Below are 12,372 nucleotides of genomic sequence, written 5' to 3'. Positions count from 1 at the left end.
TCTAGAATGTGTTGGGTTACTTTCCTCGGGGAGAAATCAAAAGCTTTTGGGAAATTCAAACTATTCAAAGTGATGGTAGAGAATGAAACCGGCAAGAAAATCAAATGTTTGAGATCAGATCAAGGAAGTGAATTTAATACATTCTGTGAAGTGAATGGAATTAGGAGACAACTATCAGCACCTCGAACACCCCAGCAAAATGGAGTGGTGGAAAGGAATAACATAACTAGATTCTAGATGCAGCTACAAGTATGATATCAGAAGCAAATCCACCTCATGTATATTGGAGAGAAGCAATGAATACGAAAATTTACACATTCAACAAAGTTTACATCAAAGGTGAAACCGGTAAGACCCCTCATGAATTATGGTTTGGTAATACTCCTACTCTTAAATATTTAAAAATATTTGGAAGTAAATGTTATATTAGGAGAGATGAGTATATTAGAAAATTTGATCCTAGAAGTGATGAAGGAATATTTCTTGGTTATTCATCTAAAAGAAAGGCATATAGATGTTTTAACAAGAGATTGCAGAAAATCATTGAGAGTGCAAATGTGAAGATTGATGAATAGTTTAGAGGTAATTCAAGATACATGGACTCTGAACTAACAATAGAGATAATATCAAATGAATCTACAATGAGTACATCGGTATAGAATGTGATCCAGTCACACCGGCATCATCTGAGAATTCCACAGTGACTGAAGAACAACAAGAAGTAAAAACACCCAAGTATGTAAGATTGAATCACTCTGAAAATCAGATAATTGGGAACAAGTATCAAGGTGTTATGACTAGAGAAAGACTGGCAAATGAAGAGGTATGCCTAATTTCTCAAATTGAACCAGCATCAATTAATGAGGCATGTGAAGATAAACATTGGATTAAAGCTATGGAAGATGAATTGGAGAAAATTAAAAAGAATAACACATGGACATTGGTTCCCCAGCCTATAAACAAAAATGTAATTGGAACTAAATGGGTATTCAGAAATAAACTTAATGAAGATGGTAAGGTAATCAGAAACAAAGCAAGATTAGTGTGTAAGGGATATTCATAGAAAGAATGAATTGATTATAATAAAACCTTTGCACCGGTAGCTAGAATTGAGGCAGACAGATTATTCTTAGCTTTTGCAACACACAAGAACTATAAAGTATATCAAATGGATGTTAAATGTGCATTTCTGAATGGTGATCTTGAAGAGGAAGTTCACATTGAACAACCTGATGGATTTTCATTGACAAATGACAAAGATATGGTTTATAGGTTAAGGAAAGCTTTATATGGATTAAAGCAAGCTCCTAGAGCTTGGTATGCTAGATTGGACAAATATCTTTTGAAGCTTGGTTACACTAAAGGTAATGGTGACAACAATCTATATTTTAAAATGACTAATGATGACATCTTGGTTATAGAAGTTTTGTTGATGATATTATTTTTGGAGGAGAAGATGGATTGTGTAAAGACTTTTCTAATAAGATGTAGGAAGAATTTCAAATGTCTATGATTGGGGAGATAAAATTCTTTTTAGGATTGCAAATTTCACAAACTAATAAAGGTATATTCATAAATCAATCAAAGTACTTGAAGGAATTACTAAAGAAATTTGGCATGGAAAACTCTAAACCGGTAAGTACGCCTATGACTACAACTGACAAACTATCATTGAAGGATGAATCAACACCTGTTAATCTGACAAGATACAAATCTATGATAGGAGGTTTACTGTATTTGATACAAACAAGACCTAATATTATGAATGCAGTATGTATTGTTTCAAGATTTCAAAGTAATCCTAAAGAAAATCATGAATCGGCAGTGAAAAGGATTTTTTGGTATCGACAAGGCACAACAAATCTTGGCTTATGGTATCTTAAAGATGAAAGTTTTTATTTATGTGCATACACAGATGCAAATTGGGTAGGAGATGTAGATGACAGAAAGAGCACCACTGATGGAGCATTCTTTCTTGGTAGCATATTAATTTCATGGTTGAGCAAGAAACAGAGTTGCACATCTTTATCAACAGCAGAATCAGAATATGTTGCAGCAGCAACTAATTGTACCCAGGTATTATGGATTAAGCAAATGTTGAAGGATATAAAGGTAAAATGCAAAGAACCTATAACCATTTATTGTGATAATATGACAACAATTGACATATCTAGTAATTTGGTATTTCGCTAAAAAATTAAACATGTTTCTATCAAATTCAATTTTCTAAAAGAGAATGTTGAAGCAAAAGAAGTGAAATTGGTTTATGTGAATACTAAAGAACAGATTGCAGATATTTTTACTAAGCCTTTGCCTAAGGAAACCTTTGAATATCTCAGAGAGAAACTTGGAGTTATACCCTCACCGGTAGAGACTTAGATAGTTGATGCTTGTCATCAAACTGGCAGAATCAATAGAGAAATATTTTTTTCGGCTTTGATGAGGAGAGATACTTCTCAGGGGGAGTAGTCGGATAAATTGGATAAGTTGGTATTTTGTAATAAGTTCTATGAACTGTTTGAATCTAGTTTTTGTATTGCTTTGGCATTTGATGTCAAAGGGGGAGAGATATCTATGGAAAAACACATTATATTATGGGAGAGATTATTCATTGGGGAGAGATTGTTACTCTCTTTATCTGTATTTTGATTTCTGGTTAATGATCTCTTTGGGAGATTGTTGGTTTTTGGTTTTTGGCACTTCTGTTTTGGCACTTAGATCATTTTTGCATCTTTTGTTGCCATCAATGCCAAAGGGGGAGATTGTTGGTATTTTGGATGTGTTGCACTGGTTTTTTCATTGATGTCAATGCTTGTCAACACCCATCAACACTTGGAGATCTTTGGTTATGTTCACCAACATGTTTAGTGACTTATGCACAATCACCGGTACCTGGTTCACTGGTAGGTTATATTGTTCACCAACACTAAGGATGACTTGGAGATTACTTGGTTATGTGGAAGACATTGTTTGGACACTTTATTTTGGTGATTTGATTATTGGTCTAATCGAGTTTGCATATTTGTTGTTACCAGCAAATAGGTCTAGGTTATGGACCGGCAAGCGTTATCTATTCCAGATCAACACGACACATTATGAAGATGATTTGTTATTACTTTAAATGCATTGAGCCAATATGATGCATTGCATATTGATTCATTTGTAATTTATTTTATTGTAATATCTTAGTGAGCCGACCTACACATTTGGTCTTAGGTTTTGGTATATATGCAAGATCTCATTTGTGAGATTAACATGGGAATGTAATAAGTGGTAGAGTATAAGGTATATGTGAATATAAGCAGAGCTATGCATGCAAAAATCATTCAAAGATTCAACAAAGGTTTGAAGAAGGAAAATTAGAGATTAACCGGTACTGAATCAAGCATATGAAGATGTTATTTTGAGCAGTACATTATCATTGGATTTTACCATCCAATTGTAGTCAGTGTGACTCCCATTTTTTGATTGAGCAGTGAGCTCTAGGTAGTTGGCCTTTCTGCATGTGCAGACACCATATTGTACCACATACTATCTGCAGTAGTATCATTTGATTGTGGGTAAGGTTTCCCACCGTGGTTTTTCTCCTTACAGGGTTTCCACGTACAAATATCTGTGTCATCTATTGTGGATATTATTTGTCTTTCTGTTTCATGCATTAAACTTTACCGGCATTGCAATTAATTGTTAAAACTGTCAACTAGCATAAATTTTGGTTTACCGGTATTATGCATTAAGTTTGGCTAAGCTATATTTAGATTGAAATTAATTGACAACTGATTCACCCCCCCCCCCCCCCCTCTTAATTGTCTCTAGGTCCTGATAGAGATCAAGAACTGCTCTCATCCCATTTACAAGAAGCATTCGTACAAATCCCTTTTGGATGAGAAATTAGGTGCATTTTTGCAAGTTTATCATGGAGTTTTCATATAGAGGATATTAGGGCATACATCCACTACAACATTGAAGAACTTGGCGGATATGAGTCATCTTGCATTTTCACCGAAAACCTAATCTTTGACAACCAGCTGAAACTGGAATTTGCACATTTGCAGAGAAAGGGTTTCACGGAGTTTATGGATTTCCCAACTTTTTATGAGGTATGTAGATAGGAATTTGGAAACCATCAAAGCAAGTAACAAATTAGGCTAGTTCAATCACGAAAAACTAAATTGCAATGACAAATCCTAAAAAAATTCAATAGAGACATGAAAACAAAACATTCAAATCAAATGCAAACCATCGCAAACGTGAATGTCTCCTCCAGAATTCTCCATTGTCCTTCTTTCTCCTTCAAATTGCTTTGTTTGTGGATCTCACCTACAAGTGCACAAGCATGAGATGAAAGCAAGATTGACAAAACAACATAAAGATACTAGAAGCGCGATTAATTGATCGATTGGGGGCCATGATAGAAGAAATTCATCCAATTTATAGATAAATTGGAGAAAAGACAAGATTAGCATGAAATTGATTCGAATGGAAATTCAAATCAAGAATAGAAAAATTATGACAAGTGTATGACAAATTGCTATGCAAGGAGTTATGACAATTTATGACAATTTATGACAAATTGCTATGCAAGAATTATGACAAGAATTTGAAATAGAAATAGACATTAGAAGAAATTAGAAAATTAGGTTAGAAATGATGACTTGGAAATTAGGAAATTGATGAAAATTAGGTAAATTAATTAATAATTTTTCATTCATTAATTAATTTACAAAAAGAGGAGGAATTAATTAGCCAATTAAATAAATATTTAATTGCGACAAGAAGACTTAGGATAGATAAATAAATCATTTAACCTATAGAGAAAATGACAATCAAGATTAAATGAATAAATCATAAAATCCTTGAAGATGAATTAGAAATGCAAGGATGACAATTAGGTCTTGATGTAGGATCGACTTGATCATGATTCTGACTTGATAAAAGACCAATGCTGATAAATGCTCCAATTGACGAGGAACAATGACTAATTGATCCAAATTGACATGATTGAGAAGGATGACGATCGATGACAAATCGATCGCAAAATGACAAGATTGAAAATGACAACAATCGATCACAAAACGACAAGATTGAAAATGACAACGATCGATGAGAAAATCGATCGCAAAATGACAAGATTGATGACAAGTTGATCGCAAAATGACAAGATTGACCAGAGGACAAAAACCCTAATGCTATCATCGATTAGGATTGACAATGTCCAAAATGAAATCGAAATGACGATGTCAAAATATGTTAAACGAGCATGCACATTAATGCGACCGGATAAGATCGACCAAAATCATGACTGAAGATTGTTATCGACAAGGCCAAATTCGAAAGCGAGACAAATGAAGAATGCAGAAGAAGGACTCGATGCTCGCAAATGATAAAGACCAAGTGCGCAACATAGGAGAAATGTTAATGCGATGCAAAAACCCTAAAATAAGGCAATGCGCAAATGTTAAAGTATGACTCTGCAAGCGTTGACCATTTTTAGATGTCTACAAGGTGGAATAGGTATGCTATGTTTTGAGTTGCATTCACATAGAATTCATCTAGTTGGATCAACCATACAAGATTACTGAGGAAGTGATCAAGAATGTCACATGTCTTCACAAAATTAGAGGCATTCTCGGTACTAGATATAAGTTATCTCACACTAAAATGAATGAACTTACCGACACAACTTTTGATGGAAGGTCTATGAGGGTAGATGATGTCAGGGACATAGATGTTAAATTTGTAGCAATGGTTATTGGTTATAAGGTATATCAGTCAAACTGGTTAAACTCTGTAGCTGACAACAACATTTTGGTTGCTTATCAGATGGTAAAGGAGGATGCCCATTATGATCTATGCAGTGTAATGCTAAAGGAACTCATGACTAACCTACACAAGATCAAGAAAGACAAAAAAAATACTTTCTGATATGGCTCCTTCATCATTTGTTTAGTATTTTACTTTTTGGGCACTGTTCCCAGTTTTGGAAAGACTCACTGGGCTTTTGACTACCCAATAGCATCCTAGATTGCTCAAATTTTGGATAGACAAGGTGATAAGGATAAGAAAGCCAATCTATGATAATTTTTCAAAATATTTCAGGAGGAAATGAAGAATAGGTCCTGAATTCCTAAATCTATAGTTGAAAAATATATGGACACAATTTGCTTTATGGTAGATAAAGATGAATGTATGGTGGAGATTGCACAACCTAAGACCATATGGATAATACCTATGGTTTATAAGGTTGAGGAAGCTACTCCAGATGCCTATGCACAACACCTTTTGCAGGCACTGGTAGATGAAAAGGAAGATAAATTTGGAACTACTAAGGAGAAAGGACTTAAAGTTCATCAGGAATAGGTAGCTCCGGAAATCCAAAAGAAGATGACCCAACTCACAGTAAATTCATTGATAAGTGAAGGTGCTGACAGATCTAAGGTTGAGCAGCATGTTAAAGTTTTAGAGGGACAGAGGAAGAAAGAGTTAAAACAAAAGAGGAAAGAGGAAAGGGATGCTTGGAAAGAAGCTCAGGCCACACCCAATGCGGTCTCGATTACATCAAAGACATCCAAACAACCAGAAGTTGAGCCTATCAGTCAGACACTAGTAGAGCCACCCAAGAAGAAATCCAAGGCAACCTAATAATATATGATTGTTTCTTCTGAAACAAAATCAAATACTGAGATCAAGGAGGTTCCCAAGAAGAAAGGTGTTTTTGCTAGAGTGGCAAGGGAAAAGAGAGAAGAACAAAAGCCAGAACATGTCAAGGAGACTCGGAGGAGGACAAAGATCACCATTGTACATAAGAGAAAACCCAAATCAGATGAGAAAGCTAAACCTGAACCTAAACGAAGAATCGGTAAGAAAAAGATGAATGCAGAAGATTTGATTGAACAGATTGTAAATGATGGTAATTTAGATAACATTTCTTCATTATTTGATAATTTTGGTGAGGAGGACAAGAAGCAAATAGAAGAGGCCATTCTTTTATATCTTGATTCATTTAGTAGCGATGCATTGATAGAATTAGAGAAAGTTTTGCCTAAGGAGTTATTTGATATATTAGAGGTCAGAAAGCTACATGCTCAGTTTTTGGATAGAGAGATTAAGGAGACCGAATTGGTCAATATTTGTCCTTCAATAACTCCTCTGGAAATGGGTGATTTAATCAATAAAACCGGATCATTAGAATTCAATCTCAAGTGCAGAATTAACAGTCTCCTGTTGGACAGACTTGAAGAAATTAGAAAGGAGATGATTGATATATGGGCGAGAGTTATTTTGGATATCTTGGCTACGAGTTAAGTTCTAGTTTTGTACAATCATAGAACATTCAGTCACCTAAGGATAAGAAACCAACTGATAAACCAACTATAAATACTGAGAAACCGACAAGCACTCAACCGGATACCATTGTACTAGTTATTGAGTCCCATTTTGAAATAGAGGACATCCCTACAAATAATGTACAGATAACAGAGGATACATAGGTAGATGTAAATAAGGATACATGTGCAAAGGATACTCAAGTTTTGGGTGAGGCACCAAGTGATCAAGCCACTAGTGCACAAGAACTAAAGGATACAAAGGTTATCTCTCTAGCTGATAAGGGTAAGGAAACTATGGTGGATCTCTCTTCCAGCTTGGAAATTAACACTTCTGTCATAGCTAAAGGGAATTTACCACAACTTTCCATCAGTTTTGACAAACCCTACCATAAGATGTCACCGACAAAGAATATTTTGGCAGCAACAACTCTTCATGCACATGATACATGGGAACTAGCACAAGAAGAATCTAAGGACATGAAACTAATTGAAAATAGTTTTGAATTTTTGCATCAGTTTGTCCTGGAATATCATGCACATTATGGTGAAAGCTCTTCAGGTAAATTAGAGGAAATCGTTGATTTTATCCCCAAGCATTATGATTCTTTATTGAAGATCTCACTAACTCAGGCTAAAGAAGATTTTGTGGCGGCCTGGAAGCTAACATTTTTGTGCATGATTGAGACTAATAAGGTGAAACTTAAGACTTGTTTGTAGTCAATTGATGTAGCTTTGGCTAAAGGAGGTAATGTTTACAAGACTTATCTAGATTTTGATAAATTAACCGGCTCCATAGACAAGAAATTGTTAGAGTGTAGGAAGAACTTAATTCAGATTTCTAACACCTGCAATCTGACAGTTAATTTGACAAATTCTTTGGATGGTCCAATTTTGATGGTGATGGATCAAATTTTGAAATTGGAGAAGGATAGGGAAAGAATAATAAAAAAGAACAAATGAGCTCTGGAATCTGATTGGTCCTCAGCTTGATAATCTTCTATTTCATAAAATAAAATATATTTCTAACCTACAAAAGGAGGATCCCACTACTGTAGAAGAGATAGAGTATTATGCCAACATTTTAAATAGTTTCATCTCTATTCTCAAATTTCTTAAGAATGGTTGGGATAATTACTTTTCATTTCTGAAGAACATGTATGCAAATATTTTGAAGTGTGCATAGAACCGACTCATGTTTATAACTATACAGATTTGTTTGTGGGCACCCCACTTTGTCATTGATGTCAAAGGGGGAGGAATAAGTGAAAAATGTATATATTTCTTAGGGGGAGCATCAGACGTATATAGCAGGCACATGTATAGATCAGGAGGTTATGGATTCAATGGCGATTTCACTGATGGTATCATTTTTCACATGAGTGTTGCCATCAATGCCAAAGGGGGAGATTGTTGGCAATTGTCACTCATCCAGCAAGGGTTCATGACATTATGTGTTGTCATTGATGGCAACTCATCATCTTGGGATAAATGATTTCATTGTTTGGTTAACTGACATGCATTGCACTAATCGATATTGGTATTCACATTGCTTTACACCGGTACTGGCACCAGCACTAGTATTCACTTCATCCCGGCTAAGTCTTCATCCCGGTAAAATGTCCTGATCCCGATAACGTGTATATAGAACCCAGTAACTGATAGGACCTGACTAAGGAAATCTTTTGATCCTCATTATGTCTTCTTGGATTTTGGTGGTAACATGTGATGATCGACATGGTCATTGGATTTAAGTTTGATTTTCATTATGTTTCGCCAACTGACTTGTTTATATTTCTTGTCGAAGCCGACATGGTTAAGTTAGAAGGATATTTAAGAAGATCACCTCAGTGATAGATCAGATGTGTTAGATGTAATGTGAACTTTTGATTGCAAATATTTCAGTAAGTTTTGGTATGCATTTTGGTATGCGATTGAAAGCGACTGTGTGTAGTTTCACGTGCACAACTTAACCGGTAGCATAATAGAGTATCAGAAAACCAGAATACAGAGGAGGTTATCAAAGAATTCATTGGAACTTATCTAGCATGGTTGGATGCTAGATTTATAAGTTCACTGTCATTTGTAAACACTTGTAAATGTTTTGTAAGTCAGTGAGACTTCCTATTTTTGTGTTTGAGCAATGAGCTCTAGGCGGTTGGCCTTTCTACATGTGCATACCCTCTTATGTAATATTTGTATACCTTGATCAAGTATATAGATATTGTGGGTATTAGCTCCATCGTGGTTTTTCCCTTTGTAGGGTTTTCTACTAATAAATCTTGGTGTTATGGTGTTGCCTTTCATTGTGTTATTTTGTGTATGCATTCTAATTTTATTTACTGTTAAGCAATTAATAAGGAATAAGTTCAAAACTAACTTTACCAGTAGAAAACTGATTCACCCCTCCTCTCAATGTTCTTGGACTCCAACAACCTTTTCCTTCACTGGTGTAGTTGGAAGGAAGGTAGGAAATAATCTTCCATCCTTAATTCTGACCATTAATGTAATTGGAAATTGAAGCAACTGACTTCTACCCTTAGGCTGGCAAAATCAAAGCTCTAATACCACTATATGATCCCCAACTAGACTTCTACCCTAAATTCCGAGTTTAGGTTTGAATGATAGTCTTCGACCAATGTATGCAAATAAGTGGATTGATTTTTTTCTGTTGTTGACCAATACAATATGGAATTTGAATGCAAAACATAAAATAACAATGGACTGATGATAAGTTAGAGACTTTTGATTTTTATTGCAGCAAACACTAAAACTAAAATATGAACAATTTATAACATCCAAAATCAGAAGTGGCATACCAAAAGTTCTGCGTTGATCTGGGAAGGGCTTAATTATTTCTAGAACCGATGAATTGAGCAATACAAAAGCTTCCAAGTGAAAACAATGACTCCAATGCAATTTATTTTCTATAACTATAATTATCAAAAACTTTTATTTCAATAACAGGTAGATCTGAAGCTAATTCCTCCAAGTTGTTAAGCAAGGTGATCAAATTGAGGAAATTTCCTCAATGTTTTGCTGGTTCCACTCATGTATGCCTTGTAGAGATTGAAGAAACCTTTATTAAATTATTTCTTGCTGCTAACAATGAGATTCCAACCCTAAATACCGAACGTTGTTGCTGGAGGTGCCACGTGGGCCTCTAGGGAGGTACAACTAGAATGAAGGGTCTAAGAAACCCTAATTCAATTGCAACAAATTTGATCTGTATCTTTTGAATAAGATTTATGCGTCCTCACTTACCAATATGAGTTATCAAAACAAATTCAACCACCAATATGCTAAAAAAGATGATAAATCAATGTAACTTCTTCCATAGGTAGGTTGGGGTATCGTTCAACCTGAAAAATTCTCCAAGAGTTTTCATTCTTGAAGAGAAATACTGTTGCAATCTCTGTGATCAGAGCTCTACCTCAATTTGTAATGAAGAAAAATAACCAAGAATGATAAAAAATAACCTCCAAATATCTTTTAAAAGGGTCCAAACCCTAGGTCATCGCTTTTAGGGTTTCTATGATTTCACTTTATTATTTTTAATAAAATACAAGTATTCCTTTAAAAATCGACCCCTTAGGCAGTATTTTATTATTATAATGTTTTTCTCTTTTTATTACAATATTTTATTGCTCAAACACCTAGGAAAAAGGGGCTAACTTATTATAAGTTATTTTATTATAAAGTGATTATAATATCACTTTAATATAATTTATTTAAATCCATAACTTAGGAAATATTAAATATTTACTCATAAAATGCAAAGATCTAAATTTTGTTTGAAGCATTGTGGTCATCGTTGACACTTGAGTCTTGCAGGCTAACTGGCAGCTCATCCTAAAAAATAGGAAATCACCCTAAAAAATAGGAACCTCACTCCAAATTCCAAAAACTACTCAAAAGGCTACTGCTCTACTCCATGGTCCCCCGGGTGGTCATTCAGTCAACTGCCAGTTTTCCCTAAAAAATAGGAGACTTCCCTAAAAAGTAGGAGCTATCGTGTAAACACTCAAAATGTCTCACATAGCCCCTGCAAAGATCTATGCCCCTCATAAAGAATCCCCTAACCATATGGTTGACCTACAAGAACTCGAGTGATAGGTCAATCCTCTGCTCATCTCTTGTCACCTAGAAAGGGGACATTACACAACTAGCTCCCCATTTTTCAAAATCTCTCAACTTCCTCCAAAAAATCTCTTATGAACCACAACAAAATGGAAATACAACTCCTCTTTAAATGCCAACCAAATATGCCAAGCAATATTCTCCCAAAAATCCAAGCTAGATTCTAAAAATAATAGAATATTACTAATTTTGAAGTTTTATAACCCTTGTCTAAGAACTAAATTTGTTCTAAAGGGATTTTCACCAATGTCATGTCCAAAATAGTGAAAAAGAATTCAAAAATTCCTCCACCCTCTTGCATGCATGCATGTATGGAATCTCTAACTTTTGATTGTCTTAATTAGAAACTTGCCATTCTTGACCCATGTACGTAATTTTCTAACATAACCTCCACAAATAGTGTAAAACAAGATTCCAACATTAAATTTCAAATCCCTTATCAATTTTGAAAAATAAAATAAGTAACTAAAATGGTTTCCCCTGCATAAACTATATGTGTGCTCATGATTACTACTAGTTATAGAGAAACTTTTCACTAGGATAATTTGATTAAAATTAATAATTTTTACCATAGTAAATTTTATCCACCCCACCTAAAAAAATTTAAATAAGTATATTTGGGTGGTGCGAAATTGCCCTTACACCCCTGGATGCTCCTACATCATAAAGTGCCAGGATTATATATTTCTAGGGGGATTCTTGATTGAGTAATTTAGGGGTAATCTTGCATTTTTGCTTCTTGTAATCATGTGTCCTAATCCATGGAAAGTTAAATACGATAACTGTGGGAAGAAAAATCATACAATAGATGAATGCTTGTTGAAAGAACTTGATGATTTGAAACCTCTTTATAAACTTCATTAGTTAAAATAAATTTGTATTGTTAACAATATTAGTTTGCTTGATT

Source organism: Cryptomeria japonica, chromosome 7 (assembly GCF_030272615.1).
Source record: "Cryptomeria japonica chromosome 7, Sugi_1.0, whole genome shotgun sequence".
In the NCBI taxonomy this organism is placed as follows: domain Eukaryota; kingdom Viridiplantae; phylum Streptophyta; class Pinopsida; order Cupressales; family Cupressaceae; genus Cryptomeria; species Cryptomeria japonica.
Note: the sequence above shows the minus strand (reverse complement) of the source record.